Source organism: Pipra filicauda, unplaced genomic scaffold, assembly GCF_003945595.2.
Source record: "Pipra filicauda isolate LSUMZ 115617 unplaced genomic scaffold, ASM394559v2 scaffold41_size5083284_pilon, whole genome shotgun sequence".
Classification (NCBI taxonomy): Eukaryota; Metazoa; Chordata; class Aves; order Passeriformes; family Pipridae; genus Pipra; species Pipra filicauda.
Genome location: NW_024104554.1, coordinates 471,704 through 491,275, shown reverse-complemented (window position 1 = coordinate 491,275; position 19,572 = coordinate 471,704). Strand labels below are relative to the sequence as shown.

Genomic DNA, 19,572 nt, shown 5'->3' with positions numbered 1-19,572 from the left:
ATCTACCAACAGTACAAAGCAGACAACAAACATATTTGCATATTTTTCTCTAAACTAGTAGGTAGAGTGTTTTCTTAGTAAAACAAAAACGCTTTGTCAACTCCTCTGCTCCACCTTAAGTGAAAGGGGGTTGTTTATTTGAAGAATATCAAACCAGAAAATTGTATCCTTAGTCTTCATGACACCACTTCCTTTTTTCAACTGGATTGGAAAAAAAAATTGTGAAAGTGTATGTAGAAAAGGAAAAGATAAAATGGCAATTAGTTCTTTTCTCAATAAAATTCTTATCTGTTTTGCAAGCTGCTAAGCCATTTTTACTGGAAATAACACTTCAGTTCATACCAGTGCCTTTGATTTCTGGCTCTAAAATCTACCTATGCACCATAGATACAGAAATATGATGACTTTGCTTCTTTTAATCTACATTTCTGCTTTTCCTAGAAAAAAATTAGGAGCATTTATGTTCTTTATATTAGTGTCTTAATAACTACATAGGTACTGCCTGCCTTTTGAAAGTTGATTACCTCAGTGTACTGTATTAACGCTTACTAGAACAATCTTTAATCAATAAGTATTTGATTAGAATTGACCAAAAAGTGTATAAAAAATTAAGGAAAACCCTGCTAGGCACCAAAAAGATATTGAAATACTTTTTAAAAAGCAATTTTGCAAAACCCCCTCCACAGGATGTGTTTCATACGATGTCCAATGCTATTTGCATAGAAGCTAAGAAAAATTTGATTAAAAATAAATAAATATGACAATTCAAAAAATTATTCTACATTAATAACAAATATTAACCAAAGAAATTTTAAGACTGCTCTGCAGAGAAATATTTATTTTATGAAAATATCTGTGTTTACATTACTTACTATTTTGAAAACAGTTTACTGTGTATATAATACCTTTTTGCATTAAAGCAAAAAGGTATTATATATGTTTCTAATGAGTAATGGTATACTTGCACACATAAGACATGAAGAAGCACCTTCTGCAGACTTCATCCACATGAACATATTTTAGTCATGTAAATAAGGCCCACTGAGGGGAGTTCAGGTAAATAATGTTTAATATTATAGGAATAGCAAGACAAGCTTTGGAGGGAAAATGGAAAATTTATTCATGTATTGAATATGCATCCTATCATCTTGGAACTGCAAGACTTACCAAACCTATTTAGTACTTACCTAGGGATCTACAGATAGTCTGTTAGTATAGATAATAAACACAGTATTACTGATATATTGACTGGCCTTCTTCTCCCTCTTATGAAACTGTTAGAGTCTTTTATCTGACTGCTAGATGTCACAGCTAGACAATCTAGGTCTTTGGCATCTATAGAAAATACAAATACCAACAAATTTCAGGAACCATACCAATTTCATATAATATCTTGAATATATTGCTGCTAGAATACATAATATTTAAAATGTCATATTTGAGTAATTTTAGACAATGCAAAATCTTGATTTTTTTTCAAATACTATTCCCTTTTTTCTTCTAATGATTGCAGACTTATCAATTTGTATTTTTAAAGTTATGTAAAATATTAATTACCAAAATTATTAATTGACAGTGCCATGACTTCTGGCAGAGGGGCCACGTTGCTAACTTTTATTGAAGTCTCAGTGCTCTAAAAGAGGTAAGAACTATGCAGACTTAATTTTTGTGAGGCATGGATTTTAAAACATGTAGTCTTAATACTTCTGCTTAAGTTTAAATAAAGCTTTACATTATCCATTTGAAGCAAGTAAAACATAAGCATATGTTTACATGTTTTACTGATTCAGCAGCTGTTCAACTGTGCATAGTTTTCTCTGCTTTAATCCTGATAACGTTGTGGTCTTGCAAGGATAAAATAATTATGATATTTATGGAATAAACAATACATCGAGTACTACTCATCTTTATTACACATCCCTAGAAATAAGAACTACTGTACTGTGGAACTATCCTCCCCCTTCTGTTTTCCTTACAAGACTAACACCCATAATTTTGTCAGCCGCTGCACTACAAAAGTGGTTTCATGTTGAAGGTTGAGATCTACTCTTTCTCCCAGCATAAAGGAGGATATTACAGTGCATGTGCTTGACCATAAAAAAGACAAGGGGAAGTTGGGCAAGTCAAGGGGAGCAGTCTTATATAGACATCTCCATCCAGATGCAGGCTATTAACGAGAAGTTGTGAGGGGAAAGTATGACTCTTTGCTTATGCAATTTCTGCTTCAACCTCTAGCTCCTTCCACCCCTTGTTCAAGAGCGACCTAAAATTTATCAAAGACCAGATAAACAAAATTAAGCATCTACTTGGTAATTTCTGTCGTTTCATGTCTTACATTTGTCTACATAAACAATCCATTAAATAATTATTTAAAGAAAAAAATGAGATTAGGACCATGCTGTTTGTTTCTGTTATGTCTCTGTTATGATCAGTATGGTAATTATGGCATACATTAAAAGTAGGATGATATTTGAATGAATTGAAAAGACCTGTTTAAACTTTCCCTGGAAAAAGAATATTTACTAACAGGCCAGGTGTGTCAGGAAACAACCGATTGTGGATACTGCATAAATACTAAATACTACATGTATGGTCAGTCTTCGCGAGCGAAGATTTGGGAAAGGTCATTACCCTTCGAGCCTGCGCAGTGGATTTTTTAGGTGAGACACAGTGTGCGCTGAACTGAGCCCACCCTTTAATCCTGAGGTTCAACTGCCGGGGCCGAGCAAAGCTCGGATGGTGGCAGCGAGGTCCTCAGGACGTAGGTTTGTTTAGAGTGACCTTCTCTTAGCTGGATGGCCTTACAGGGCTGACGAGCTCCATCTGCCCGGGGGAGTTTCCCTGACCAGGAATCAAACCTGGGCCGCAGCGGTGAGAGTGCTGCATCGTAACCACTAGACCACCAGGGGGCCCCTAAATACTACATACATAATTACTAAATACACTACATATATTACAGGATACCTCAATAGTTACTAAACAGCAAAATTAGATGAGCTTTTCTGGGCTATAGAAATCTGCTTCATTTGTGGAGATTGTAACAATGGCTAGGTGGCATTTTAGGTAACAACAAATATTCTGATGAATATTTGAATATTTATGACACAAATCACATTTAAAATCTGTGACTCAATCTACTCATACACAAGCTGTTATATCACTATGAACAGACAGGTGCAGGGGCTTTTTCATGAAGACAACATTTATGTAGTTTCAATTTTCTTAAAAGAAGAACAGTTTGACTATAAAGTGTGACTGAAGACACTTGCCATATTTCTAATGGAAATGTCCTATGTTTGACATAATTTTATTAAATACTTTATATATTTAAGAGTAGCATTGAGAAATACTGCAGATTTACATTCTCAACCCTGTACTGTTTCACTTAACAGTACTTGACATAATTTTTTATGTTATTCATGGATATTTATGTTATTCAGTGTTGCCCTTGAGTAAAATTCAAATCTAGATTAAAATCTATTAGGTTTGTAGTAGCAGAAAAGAGAAAATATAGGCTTTTGTAATGAATTTTAATATATATTCTGATTGCTTGAAAATGAAAGCAGATAAACGGATTAAGGATTTAGCTGAACATTAAAATACTTTTAATTGTTTTTTATTTTCTGAAAGAAGCTGATATTTCATCTACTATTTGAAATACACTTGATTGAGGTTTAAGGCATATTAGTCAAATATAGGGCTCAATATTATAAACCTTATTTAATATTCAAGGTTCAAACTGTCAAAAAAGTCTCCAAAATGAGATAATGAATTGAGAATTGTTTTTTTATTTCACTTACTGGGCTTTTTTTAACCTTATTTTTGAGCAACCAGGCATTTTTTCCAGCATACATGAGGAATGACATTTTTCTGGTTTAAAAAATGAAAACCAGAAAGATTCCAACATAACATATCTATTTGACTCACAGAGTGAAGGCTTTAAGAAAAATACTGTATATCATTCAACTCACAACCCAGTCAAAAGATCTGGAGCACTACATCTATAACAGGATTCAAAATATATTCTAATCACAGAGGAAATAATCACACACTAGGATTCAGCTCTTAGTTTAATTACAGAAAGAATACTTTTACAAGAATAGGTTGTACTGAGCCAATTATATCATACAGCATATTTGGATGAGTTTCATATAGATTTTCATGTTAAAATAAGCACTAGTTGCAGTGTCTTGATATATGAGTCGTTTGTACTTCTTCATGATACGTGTCACAGATCAGCAAGCATCCCACAGGCCTTTCAATTTGCTCAAGGAGCTGGCTTATAGCAAATGACCATAAAAGTAAAAAAGAGAAGTCGGTGACACTTTTATCTCATTATGAAATATGAAAGGTCATTACATATGTACTGCCATGGATGCAAACTAGAAGAATCTCTCTGAACTTGATTTCCAGAAGAAAAGATGTCTTATGCTACTTACTAACTGATGACTAAGAAAAGACGAAATCTATTTAAAAATCATGTCCTGCACAGTTAATCAAGCAATAAACAATTATAAGAAATGTCTCCATTTTTTAGGCAGAAAAGGAACTTTAAGGGCATCACTGAAGTATGAATTTCAGTCTTCTTGTGTTAGGTATCCCAACAGGCTCCAGAATCAAGTTATGTAGCACAAAACACAGGTATATATAGCAATGTTCATCTGCCTTATGTGTTACGAATCTGAATCTCTAAGAGACTGAATAAAAAAATCCTTTTTCAGCATCTCATTTTCATTTCTAGTTTGGCTTCTATCACACACTGTAGATTCACACACTTGTATTACAGCTCATATTTATTAGACAGAATTATTCGTACTTTTAATAAAAATCGGTATATCAAAAAGAGTCTGAATTATTTTGAAAAACATTTTTTGAAAAGATCACAAAGAATTCTCTCTAACAATAAGAAGGAAAGACATACCAGTTGAATAAAACAATTTTAACAAAATAAAAATCACATGGTGATTGTCAGATCCACTTACAAACCAAATAAAAAAAGCTGAACAATGCATATTCTATTCCCTTTTCTTGGATTTCTTTAATCTAATATGCATAACTTCCATCAGTTAACAAGTCTCCGTGCAGAACAGGTCATTCTGCAGTACACTTGGAAATGGATGAATTTCACCAATTTTTAAAAGAAGCTTATGATTCTAGCTGTGAACCACATCACATGGCTCTTGAAGCTTCATCGTGTTTGGTTTTTCATTTCTATCCTTGTGAATGCAAAAATGTATGTCACTTCTCAAGTTCATTCTTAAGGCACTATCATTTGAAGCACAATCCTTGAGTAGGTAAGATGATATCCTGCCCCTTTTATACAACTCACCCACTTCCTGATCATCTTCTTTTGAGCTCTTCTGTACTTATACATGCATATATGTGTTCATACAAATACATAAATGCTGACTGCATGAACACTTATAGTCAATGTCAAATAGAATGATATGCAATTCCAAATATGGTGTTCAGTCAGATTTGATTAGTCTTTACTTAGAAGTTACAATTCATTCTATGATTACAAGGAGAATGCAATCACTGCATCAATGTCATCTAAAATAGAAGAAAGATACGGTGTATAATGAAGAGTTTACTAAAGAAAAGTTAAGGAAAACTTTTATAAACTCATTTAAGATCATATTTTTCAAAAAATATAGTGATGAAACTAGTTTCTAACTGGAGGATTAATTCTGATTATAGTTAAAAGATTGTAACTTCACAGAAATTAGAATAAAATCCAGTTTGAATGGAAGACAATCAGTCCACTCTAGATCTGCCTTTCCATTCTCTTGTTGCCACCAAATCACAGTTTAAATATCACACTTTAATCCAAGAGTGATTTAAACAGAGTATCATATTTGAAAAGCAAGCCAATAGAGATTTCAAGGGAGATACTCTAGAAAAGTGTGTTTAATAAAGTGACAGAAATAGTTAAATACATTACCTTAATATTGATTTATCAAGAGATTCACCAGCTAAAGCACTATGGCAGCAGCAGGTTTATTTTGCTCTTCTTATGAAAAAGACAGTGGAAACAGGACAAGCTTACAAAAGAAAAAAGCAGCAACCTAGAAGAGTTATTTTACTGTAACTACTTTACATCATATAAGTCTTTCCTTACATATGGAATATCTGTCTGTGCAACAGGGGATCATGTGGCACGCTCTGGGGTCCTGGAAAGAGAACTCTCTGCAGACCTGAGAAAACAGTTTAATCACTATTATGATGTGTTTATTATAGGGTTTTGCAGAGATTTACTCAAGACTAATTCTACCCGAGTTTCGTGGATCAAATACTTATGAACAGTTAAACAGCAGTTTAATCTGGTTAGCATCTGAAAATAGTTTGCATGCTTTATGACAACTCCAAAAAGCAAAGAAAAGCTCTGTACGTGTGGACAATAGGAAGAATCAGCTCAGAAGTGCACTCCTGATCCAAATTAAAATTGAATTCATTGAAAAGTGGTACGAGATTTTTAATACATTTGAAATTGATATGCTTTACCTTTACAGATTATTTAATAGGGGGAAAAAGAAGTCTTTCTAATGCCTGCATTCTACAAGGCCTCTTGAAACTGTTCTTTGTGATCAACTACCGTTAGACATATTGTACAATTAATTTCATGTCTGTAATATTTTTTAAAGTATATGCGAATCCTTACAATTATGTTTTAGATCCTTTAGTTATGGGGAGAATACCCAAATGTCATCCACTTAATTTCTTTTTTTAATTTTTTTTTATTTAAGTATTTCAGAACTTTTTAATTATGGAAACATTATTGCCTACCGGAAAAATAAGACCAGTTCAAAACCATCTCATAATACTAGTCGAACTAGTTTTGAGGAATCCACATGTGTTTCCACATTCTGCAGGATAGAAAAAGAATAGTAACCTTACTCCAAGAACGATAAATTTGTGAGTAGAGTATTGTATGTTCTTCATCCATATGACACCATTTTTCACACACTTGCCCTTTATGTGGCTGGGTAGAAACAGGATTACTTACTTAGAAGAATGAAAATCCTCATGAAGAACTCAAAAGACTGTTATTCCTCATTGTTCACCTTTGAAAAGATACGTAATAATTTTGTATTTAAAAATAACTGAAAAGGGAAAAAAAATGCCTATTAAAGTTTCATGCAGTAATTTTCCTGCAGTAGGAAGACTTTCGGAATAAGATGTCTTACTGATTCCATCAAGTAGTACATCCTGTGACATGGTGAACTACTTGGCCATGAAGATGCTAAGTAGGACCCATATGGTATACAGGTCATGTACTGGTTCTCTCATAGAAATCAATTTCATCTCATTGAAAGAGTGGATGAAGTCTGCTATTTGTCTTCTTAAAAGCAAAACAACTAGATGTTTCCACACTACCTCATGCAGCCTACAACCCCAGTTCCCTCTGACAAATGTTATATCCTGGATCATAGACATACAGCCTTTAGGCTTTTGGAGTGGACAGGTCATGTCTGTGTAGCACTTCATCTTGAATGCTCCAGAGCATAACAGCTCTGGCATAATGCTTAACATGACAAAAAACCAGAAGCCCCTATAAAATCATCCTTAAGCTTTTCTGCACATCACAATCCACTGTCATATGGGCAAGTAGTTAGTCCTGCTTTCCTTCCGTGACCTGCTATTCCTAAATTTCTTTAATGAAAAGGACTAGAAAACCCTTTATTTATCTCAAACTGGCCAGATAAACTAGAAACTCCTACATAATCCTCCGCCACAGATTGCAGGTCAGATCCACAGTAGTATTATTTCTTGAGGTCTGGCCAGGTTGTTCCTGGCAAAATGGTCCAAGTTTCCCAGAGTTCTGCTAATCAGGGAGGTACCAATGGAAGTGAAGACAGCAAACGTACACACTCACTAGTACCTAGAGATGCGCAACACACTCAGATATTCCAGATTTGACCTCAGAAGACATCTGCAGTGTCATGGTTTAGGAACGGTATTCCCCAATTTAGGACTAAAAAGACCGTGAACCTTTTTCCTATGAATGGAAGGTACAAAAGGCAGAGATCATGGGTTGAGATAAGAACAATTCACTGGAAACAGCAATAAGTAAATTAATAGATAAGAAAATGAATAGAACAGCAGAAACATTAATAACAACAGTATACAAAAAAGAGCGTAATTCCCATGCAAAAGTGCTCACCACAGACCCGGAGGATGGTGAACAATGACAGATGGGTTCCCCACACCTCCATGCTTTGTTCCACTGGAAAACCACTCCCTTCTTCTCAGAAGCCAGAGAGTCCCCTACCCCCACCCCTGGCAACTGAGGTGGTGGCATAGAATAACTTCCTAGTCCCATCTGCGTCCTCCAAGCTCCACCTCCTCACAGCTACTGTAAAAATTAACTCTGTCCTGGACTGAAACAGGACATGCAGGTTAAACTCAAATTCATGCCTCTGGATGTGTTGGACATACTAATTTTTTATCTCAATGTAATTTGTTGGAAAAAAACTCTTATCCCAATGCCATGCAGCTATTGTGTACTGCAAGGATGTAAGGGCCCTATAACTTTTGTGAGTGAGCCACGTCTTCTCAGTAGACCACAGGCTGGGCTGAAGATGAAAGGATTTGAACAAAAAGGAGCAAGAAAAGTTGCAGAGTGAGGGCTGGTGTGAATGAATGTTGCAAGAGATATCTTACTGCTGCCGCTTCCCTAGTATGTATTAATAGTTTGATAGAATAATCATCACCTTTCCTACTGTGAAGGTTTTTTGAAACCCTTTTGGAATCTGCAATTATATTACTTTTGAAGAATTACCCATATCATTTGCAGAGAGAATATTGCATTTATGGCAAGGTTTCTACAGTATTTGATATTTTTAGAACAGAAAATAAACAGCTTAACTGATTAAGTTTAAAGAGTTCTCAAGTGCACTTTATTTGAAATTACTAGGCCAGATCCTGCTCTCAACTCTGTTTTTATTCATAGATACTTGTACCCGAGCTTCTTAAAGAAATTGTTTGAGAAATTATTAGGGAAAAAAAAAAGAACCTGCAGTTTAGTACAGGTACTCAATTCACATACAGACGCATAATTCTGGAGATAAAATTCTCACAAACTCTGATAATACTGTCACTTTCTAGCTAAGAAACTCATGGAAAATGTATTGTTTCAGTAACAGTCCTATAGTAGTCCTGTCTATATCACAGAAACTTCAAAAAAAGTTACCAAATCCAAGCCTCTTGATGGTGTTATCTTGATTTAGATCAGCATGAAGACAATCAGAATCTAGCTATATCACTATGAAGTGAAAAATTACAGTGACATCCAAAGGATCTTAATAGCCAATGTGATTCTGGTACTTAAATTATGCTAAATTAACCTGCAGAATATAAGTCCTCTTTTAAGAAGAACCTCTATACATTAAAAAGAGGGCACAGAAATAAATATGATTATAAGGCACTGTAAGCTTTTCAGTGTATATCAGTCTATAACCACTCAGAAGTAAAGTAGCATCAAGGTGGCTTAAATCTTTCTTATTAACAGTATCTAATACTGTTAAGATATATTTGTAGGATTTATAGCAGATGGCATAATTCCTAAAACCTAAAAAAGCTCTAGGAACTTCTTAGGCAAACAGAAATTACTCTTTCTTGCTTTGGTTCAGTCATAACTACTGCAGTCTTCACACTAAAAGCAGGATCAGACAATAAACTTTTGGGAAAAGTAGCATAAAATTCCAAACTCATCATGAAAACACAGCAGCATGTAATCAAGAGTTCAGTGGTCAAATGAGCACCCTTCATGCTGATTAAAGAAAATAGAAATACAAATAAAGAGATAATAAGTGGTTTGAGCATTCAGGTAAGGGATGCCCATGGTACCCAGGAAATTATAGCAGTAAGTAATGCTCAGAATCCTCCAACATGTAAAGCAGGAAGGTGGCAAACAAGGCTATTAGCCATGTGCTGTGGTTTGTGTGAACAGTACACGAACCACTGAATCATGGATGAGGACTTCCTCATGATTCCCAGCTTCCTCAGTATAACATATGTCATCTGTCCATTTGAAGGAATAAACTCAACAAAAGACACTTGCATACCCACCCATACAAGGTGTAAAATAGGGAAAAATGAAAGCTTATCACTAAGCTAATTATTTGAATGTTTGGCTAACTCATAACTCCATGTGTTCCCTGAAGTTCTTATAGTGCCTCATATTTAGATTTCTTACTAAATTTTGGCATTGTTCATTAGGTAATTTTTTTCTTATTTCACTTCCTAAAAGTACAGGTTTTTTATTGTATTTCATTACAATAAGTCCTTTAAAGAACTACACCCCTATGAACATAAGGAAATACCTCCATGGTAGACTGAAGTGTTCTATATCTGACCTTATAAGTTTCCGTATAGTTACTTATGTATTCAAAAGTAAAATACTTATTCTGCAAGACAGCAAGTCTGTAGCACTACAAACCCACTATTTTGTCAACAAAAACTGTGTAATCCAAATTATCTCAATGCTTTCCAAATACAACTGCTTATGTAGTGAAATTAAGACAGAAATTAAGTACCTTTAAACTCTGTTAATGATATGCTGTATTACCTGTTACATATTAAGAAGACCTTTACAGTTGGTCTTGTTAATGTACAGTTGGTCTTGTTAACGTTTGAAGATCACTTGTATTCTAGTTTGTCATTGATTTTTTTTGCTTCTTTGGCTGGGTTGTTGTTTCTGTTGCTCACAATTTATTTCACTTACATTGCATTAAGACCATAATTTTTTTGAAATCTTGAATTCACTAACATAGATGAATTGAGGGGAAAAAAAAGAAATTTAAAGCTACATATGGTTAAGTAGGGTACCTACTTCATTAAAAATGGAATTTTAACTTCAAATAAAATCATCATTAAAATAGTTAAATATTAAAAATGAACCTTGAGATACTGCGATGTTAACTTCTTGCAGTAAACAGACCCATCATTTCATTAACTTAGCACACCAATACATATAACCCCTATCTATGTTGTTACTTAACATATATTGAAACAGTTAGGGACATTATTTAGAAAGTAAGATATTTCCAAATGCTAATAAATTAGCATTATGCTTAATTTATTTCTTTACCATCCACCATACTGCTAACACAAGAAACCCACACAGAAATAATAAGACAAACTTTTGAGGACCGTCTAAAAATAGGACTGTAGGTATTTTGAGCCAAAGATGCCACAAAAGAAACAGATGATACTGAAAAGTAGCAGTGAGTGAGAAGAAAGTGTTCAAACACAAAGACAAGGAAATTATATTTCTTTCTCCTTGCCTCCTGAAGAAAATTTCTGTTTAAAATTATTTTGAACATTTTGTCTTCTGCTGCTTAATAAAGTTGCCCCAAGGAAATGAATTCAGACTTTGATGTGAACTGTGCAATGTGAACTGTGCTATATACCTCCTTGGGAAGTAAATATGGGTAATGGACGAAAAAATACTTAAAAAAAAATCAGATGGAATGCACTGGAAAATATTCACCTTTACATTAAATGATCTTAGTAATGAAGTGACAATGGCACACTGAACTTAGAAAAAACCCTAAACTCAGCCCTAAGTAAGAATAATTATTTATTTCACTATCTATTTATATTTATTTTTTTCGCTCTTCTATAAGTTTGTTAATAGTGATAGAGGTTGGTGATTTTGCACCTGTCCATCATAAAGTGGGACCAAGGGTATATTGTTCAGAGATCACTGAAAAGTCAATAGATAATAAGAATTTTAAGAATTTCTGACCTTGGTTAGATTCATTTCAGGAATTCCCTTTAACTTCTTTTGAAAGACTCTACTTTATTGTGAAATAACAGTTAAGGTTAAAGGTTCTTTAATACATTTCTGCTCCTGGATCCATTCAGCGCTTCCTCTATTACTTCTTTTCTACCTTTTCTCAGTGAATTTAGAGTTCATCAAAGTACAAGACTAACAGCACTGACCGAGTTAAACAGAGGATCCAGGCTGTGCAAGTTTCTTACTCCAACTCTACTAATTCACCCTTTTCTCTTGACCTGCAAACTCTCTTGTTATTCTAGTCCTTGGCCTCCCATGTGCGGAAACTGCAGATCATATCACATTCACAGTGTCTTTTATAGGCTGTGAAAAAAAAAATCAAGACAAGTTGAGACTACCCAACTAATTTTTGCTGCTAGGTGTCCTGTGTAGAAAGTGGACTTTTTTTAATTGGCTCCAAAAACTTGGGAAATGTTAAAAAGTTCCTGTGATTTTTTCCTTCAAATTGCAGATTTCTTCTATATAGCATTTTAACTCAAAAAAAAAAAAAAAAAAAAAAAAAAAAAAAAAAAAAAAAAAAGGAAAAAAATTTACATTCTTAGAAGCATCTTTCAAATGAAATATGGACCTTTAATGATATTTCTTTTTTTATTTTTCTAGGGCTTTCTAGACACCTAAATTTTTCAATAGCAATTACAACACGCATGCTTAGCTCTCTAAGCTTTTAGTCGGTAGCATGCTGATAGCATGTTTGTGCATATTTGAATAATATGCACACTACCCTAAATATTCCTTTTTTTAAAGTATGTATGAACAGGAATGAATTTACCTAAGATAAAGAAAGGCAGATTCCGTAGAACAGAAATCTTAAAATCTGGTATCCAATTCGCTCTGCTCATCCAGCTAAGTACTGAGTGATAACGTTCTAGAAGTCAAAGTTTTCATCTCTTGTCATCTGGGTACAGTGCTGGCAACCAGTGTTGCACAACTTAGCCAAGAGCATGATTTAGGCTTAGCTTGGTCTCTTCTACCCATCAAGCCAGATTCAGGAAACTATGTATCTCTTCTTGTCTGTAACCCAGCTAAGGAAGCTTGTATCTAAGGCATAGAAAAGGTTTGCTGGTTCTCTTGTCTAAACCAAGTAGGCTCACCCACTCCTGTCAGGATCATAACCATCAATACACACTTACAGTCAAAACTCCTTTTTGAAAGACAGCTGAGTTGTAGCATTCCCAAGAATGGTCAGCCAGCCCTAGAATTCAGAATTTAGATTACAAGAATGAAAACAAACAGGACAATTAAGTTCCTGGGATACTGCTAGTCAGGTTAGCTCAAAAAAAAATTTGCATCTAATGCTATCCTAGGAAATCAATGTCCCTAAACCAACACCATTTTGGAAATTCTTTCCTGCACATACTTAACCATAACTATGAAGTACAGGCTGAATAGTCAGTGAGGTGGAGAGAAAATTGTCTCAATGGCCAGGCTCAGGGTGTGGTGACCTGCCACACAAACTCTAGTTGGAAGCCAGTGCTGACTGGTGTACCCCTCCGTCAATCCTGGGTCCAGTCCTGTCTAACATCTTCATTAAGGACCTGCATAATCAGGCAGAGTCTACCCATAACAATTTTGCAAACTTGGGGGAGGGGCTGATAAGCCAGAGGGTCAGGCTGCCATCCAGAGGGACATTTGCAGGCTCATGAAGCTCAACAGGGAGAAGCTGGGGAGGAACAACCCCGTACACCAGAACATGCTGGAGACCACTCAGTTGGAAAGCAGTTTGGCAGAAAAGAACATGAGGGTCCTGGTGGACACCAGGTTGAACACGAGCCAGCAACTTCTGACTGTGCCCTGGCACAAAAGAAGGTAAATATTAGGTTGGGTTGGATAGAGAAGAGTGCTGTAAGTAGTCTGAGAGGGGTGGACTAAACTGGCTAAATTGCAAGCCTCAGACGGTTTTGATCAGCAGCACAGGGTCTAGTTGGAGGGCTGTAACTAGTGATGTCCCCCAAGGGTTCATACAGAGTCCAATATTGTTTAACTTATTCCTCCATCCCTTGGATGAAGGAGCAGATGCCTCCTCAGTAAGTTCACAGACAGCACAAAGCTGGGAGGAGTGGTTGATACCCCAGAGAGCTGTGAGGCCCTTCAGAAGGACCTGGGCAGGGAAGAACAGTCTGAATTTCAACAAGGGCAAATGCAGGGTCCTGCACCTGGAGAAGAATAACCCCATGCACCAGTACAGGCTGGGGGGTGATCTGCTGGAAAGAGATCCTGATGGACAACAAGCTGTCCATGAGCCAGCAGCGTGCCCTTGCAGCCAAGGAGGCCAATGGTATCCTGGAGTGTGTTAGGAAGAGCACTGACAATAAGTCAAGGGAGATGATCGTGTCCCTCTACTCCACTCTGGTGAGGCCACATCTGGAGTGCTGTGTCCAGTTCTGGGCTTCACAGAACAAGTGAGACATGGAGTTCCTGAAGTGGGTTCAGCAGAGGACAACAAAGATGATTTAGGGACTGGATCATCTCTCTTACAAGGAAAGGCTGAGAGAGCTGGGCTTGTTCAGCCTTGGAAAGAGAAAACTGAGAGGGAAATTCACTAGTGTATGTAAGTATCTGAAGGGAGGGTGTCAAGAGGAGGGACCCAGACTCTTCTCAGTGGTCCCAAGCAACAGCACAAGAGGTAATGGGCAGATATTGATGCTCAGGGAGTTCCACCTGAATATGAGGAAGAACTTCTTTACTGTACAGGTGACCGAGTACTGGAACAAATTGCCCAGAGAGGCTCTGGAGTCTCCTTCACTGGGGACATTCAAAAACTGTCTGGACAGAATCCTGAGAAACATGCTCCAGGGGACCCTGATTGAGCAGGGAGGTTGGACTAAATGACCTCCAGTGGTCCCTTTCAGCCTTACCCATTCTGTGATTCTGTGATTCTTTCCCCTTATTCAGCACTGGAAAGGTCACACCTGGAGTCAGGGGTCCAGTTCTGGGCTATCCCATACAGAGAGACATGGACATGAACTGGAGACAGTTCAACAAAGAGCCACTAAGATGATTATGTGACTGGAGCATCTCACCTATGAGAAAAGGCCAAAAAAGCTGGGACTGTTCAGTCTGTAAAAAAGAAGGTTCAGGGGGATGTTATCAGTACGTAAATATCTGAAGTAAGGGGGCAAGGAGACAGGCTCTATTCAGGGGTGCCCAGTAACAGGGCAAAATGTAATGGACACAAACTGAAGCACAAGAATTGCCATTTGAACATCAGGAAACACTTTTTACTGTGGTGGTGACTGAGTACTCACACAAGCTGCCCAGAGATGTCATGGACTGTCCCTCCTTAGAAATGTTCAAAACTCCTCTAGACATGGTTGTGGGCAGCTGGCTCTAGGTGGCCCTGTCTGAGCAGGGGGGTTGGACTAGATGACCTCCAGAGATCCCTTCCAACCTCAATCACTCTGTGAACTGATGTTTACTAAAGGTATACTGTATCAAATAACTATTGTTTTCTATATTGATGTATTTTGTGAATGATAATGGTAAAGAAAACTATAAAGCTAGTCTTTACCATTTTTTCCTGCTTTCAATCACACAGCAACAATTCCGGTTACATTCATCAGGTGAATTTATAATGTACTTCTGCTAGAAGTAGGTCCCAAACTTTAAAATTGCGTGGCAGTATCTGGCCTGTCCTACAGAGTAGCAACTTGAAGAGTCAAAACACCCTCTTTGTGCTAGAGAGACCTTTATAAGGCTTGGTGAAAATTGTGCTGATATTATTTGGAACACAAAACTTTTTGAAACCTAAACTTTAAACCTGCATAAGAAGGCTCCAAAATTCCATCAAGTAGGAAGATTTTAGAATTTTCAGCAATTCTTTCCCCTTCAACTGTCAGCCACTGTGTGCACTGTAAAAATGGTTTCAGTACAACATTAGTTCAGTACAAAATAAATAAATTATCAGTGACTCCACAGTGCAAAAAGGAGACGGGGGAAGAGTACTTGTGTAGACATACCTCCTACATGATTCTACATGATGAATAGCTGCATAAAAGATGGTTTTAAACTGTAAGACTGAAAGGATCTGTGACCAATACCAGATACCTATGAAAGGCACAAAATCAGAGAAAGCAAGTAGTAACACTTCCTCAATATGTTAAACCCTTTCTTAACCTCAATAACTTGTAGTTCAGAAGCTTCCTCAGCCAAAGGCCCTAACAGATTTCTCTTCTATTAACTCTGCCTTCCTCTGAACTTATGTAAATTTTTAGCATCTATAATATCCTTCAGCAAGAAGTTAACTTAGTAACTACACATTGTATGCAGAACATTCTTTCTGCATATTATAAACTTCCACCACACTTGTGAGTGTGATCTGATGTTCCCTAAGTTTTGCTAACAAAACCAGTGATTTCACTGGATCCAACATTCTCTATATATCTTTTTCAGGTTAGTTGCAATTTATGGATACTACTCTGATATTCCCTTTTTTGTTGATTTGTTACTGACTGAAGCATGCTAGTCTACTCAGCTGGTTTTTCTTTTTTTTTTTTTGTCTTAGAAGCCAGTCCAGTACTTTTGATAGACCTTATTTCCTACAATCTTAATAGTACCTGATTTTGAGATGAATATGTAGACTCTATCAGTGACCAGGCAAATAAGGTTGGAAAAAGTCCAAAATATCCAAAAGTCAGGCAATATTAGTTTCCAGAATTGCTCAGTAACTACTTGCAAAACTATCAGGAATTTGTAATTTAAATAATGTTGTAGGAGTTAAAAACATGTACTCCAGATGCCAGTCTGAGTAATATCTTCATGCAGATTTGTATATAATGCCAATTGTGGAAAAACCTGAGATGGGTCCCATGTGGTCTACTGAGATGAAGACTAAAAATAATGTGGTAATTCACAATGATCCTTTGAATTACATGGAAAGAAGTGGTTTGAATAAGGACTCCTTAGACAAAGAAGACGCTCAAGACAACCCTTAGAAACTAAGGAATAGTATTACTGTCTTTTCACTAGTTCATCAATCAGCTTCAGATGGTCAGAAAAAACAGTCATGCTAAAACTGCCATTAATGAGTCAACAAAACAGTACACTGGCATCTGGTATTTGAGTTGGAGATTTGTGCTCTTGAATTAGTGTTACAATTCTGCCAGTATCTGACTTTCCCTAAGCTTATGCTTTGCAGAGGTCCCCTGCTGGTTTATAACTCATTAGTTCAAAGATATAGTGGTTTAAGTTTACTTAGGCACATTGCCAGGATTTATAAGGCTTGGCCATCAGTATCTTAAAATCCAAGTAGAGTGAGTTCTTTGTGGATGCATGGTCACATCACATTGCTGTCACATAGTACAGAAAGATTTGTAACAATTGACAGCTCTTCTATTATAAAAGGCTACATTTGGAACACAAAAATAATATATTCTTGGTCAAGGATGAGGTATGCTGGCAGAGCTATTTAAGAAATGCTTGCATGATCGGAGGATTCAAATAAAACTACTTCAGCCATTACTAATGACTGAAACACTTTAAGAAAATGTTAGGTACAGATTAAAACATGTTTGAAGCTAACAAAATTTGGCTCATGTGTTTCATTGATATTACTATATAAATCACAAAGAAGTTCTGTGAATAACCTGCAAACTAAGAAGTTCCTTTCAGTCTCCTCAGATGTGTTTAAAATATCATGAGAATTTAATAAGAGAAGCAAGATAACACAATGGGCTCAATGTCTCTCCTGCCTCCCCCATTGACTTGCCTCCAAACAAAATCAAATAACATCTGCCAAATGCCAGCCTGTTCAGCTTGCTAATGAGTTTAAAAATTCAGAGTATGACCGTTGCTCAGCAACTGATAAAGAATACCAGTCACATGGTGCTATAGTTAATATACAAGAGACCTTTACCCCTCATTTTCTAAAACACTATGAAAAGCAGATTATCAGAAACACCATTTTTTTCAAGGCAAATTATTTGCTTTTTTTTTTTAGCACCGTGCTGTAATTTGTTCTAATGCTCACAAACACCAGTATTGAGGTGACTGAAGGGGTGCTCAAGTTTTTCAGTCACATATCTTTTAGTTCATTCATTTGCATGGTGGTGGAGTTCTATTCAGTTTAGCTGTTTGCTGACCATTTCAGTAGATAACCTGAGCCAAAAGCTGAAAAAGTTTTAAGCCTCAAGAACATGCCAGTGAATTGCGCTGACAGGCTGTTAAGCTAAAACTAAATTGAAAACTATAATCAGAAGTGGAAGAGGGGGATCAGAGGACTTAGAAACCAGGATTTGTGCAGTAGAGATGTAATCAATTTTGAAGAGGAAAAGACAGGAGAGTTAACAGTCACCCTGCCAAGACTGTTTCCTCATCTTCTCTGGTCCACTGGAAAAATCTGAAATTGACCATTAATCAATCCATCAATCAATCAGGCAGTAATCATTAGTGACAGGAGGTTATAATGGGAAAAAGTGAAGCAAAGAGACACAATAGTATGTTATTCCACCTGACACATGAAAGAAAGGCTGCAGTTATGGAATCCTCTGTGCCAGATGAGATAAACATGCCAAATTTGTGTAATTAACTATATTGCTATTTCTCAATGCTGTTTATGCAGAAGGTGATTGGTGAGAGCCAACACGGCTTCAGTAAGGGCTAGCCATGCCTAAAAAAATTGGTGGCCTTCTATGATGAGGTTACAGAGATAATGGATGAGCAAAGAGCAACTGAAGTCATCTACTTGGAGTTGTGCAAAGCATTTGATGCTGTCCCACTCACAATTCTTGTCTCTAAACTGTAGAGACATGGATTTCATGGCCAGACTTGAATCCACTTGGATCCTCTAGTGGATAAGGAACTGGATGGATGGTCAGACTCAAAGAGTTGCGGTCCATGACTCAATGCCCAAGTGGGAAGCTGTGATGATGAGTGGTGTTCCTCAGAGGTCAGTATTAGGGTTGGTGCTGTTTAACACTTTTGTCAGTGACATGGACAGTGGGATTGAGTGCATCCTCAGCAAGTTTGATGATGACACTAAACTGTGCAGTTCAGTTGGCATGCTGAAGGGAAGGGATGGCATCAAGAAGGACCTTGATAAAGAAGTTGTGGGTGCCCCATTCCTCTAAGTGTTCAAGGTCAAGCTGGATGGGGCTTTGAGTAACTTGGTGTAATGGAAATTGTCCCTGCCCGTGGTAGGAAGCTTGGAAATAGATGATCTTTAAGGTACTTTCCAACCCAAACCATTCTATGATTCTGTGATTTGTGTGATTCTATGAGTTAAAATACCTTGCTTTGCTAACATCATATATTAATGTAATTAATAAGTACTAATGGTAAATTGTATTACTGTTTTAATATAAGTACTTCATGTACTTAGACACTGTATTAATGCAAATGAGGAACAAGTCTAGGAATTCCTGGGTTATATTTAATTTAGTGCTTAGAAAAGAGAAATCTCATCAAAAAGAAGCTGGAAGGGGCAACCTGGAGGATTAAATCTTTCCTAACATCATGGACTTTTCATAAAGAAACTGCATTGGAAACAATGTGCCAATGCACTCCATCTCTTTAGAATAGACTGAAAAGGCACAAAAAGACTGAAAAGCCCAGATAACTAGCAGGGTAAAGAAGGTTATTAGATACAGGAAGGCATTTCAAAAAAACCGAAGCTGAGTTTAAATGAAGAAAATAACTCTGGCAGATAAGGCAGACCAACAAAAATGTTTGAAAAAAAGCTAGTAAAAGATATTTAGAGGTAATAATAAGTTTTTTCAAACAAATCAGGATCAGAAAGCCTGGCAGAGAGCCTGCAGGTCCTCTTAATGAGCAGG

The 19,572-nt window shown here is 36.5% G+C and overlaps 1 protein-coding gene across 3 annotated transcripts in view; it reads right to left on the bottom strand.

The window, feature by feature from the left end:
• The window catches only part of CSMD1 (CUB and Sushi multiple domains 1), a 1,092,404-nt gene that overhangs the window by 632,246 nt on the left and 440,586 nt on the right, over positions 1-19,572 (bottom strand). The gene's annotated exons all lie outside the window — the stretch shown is intronic.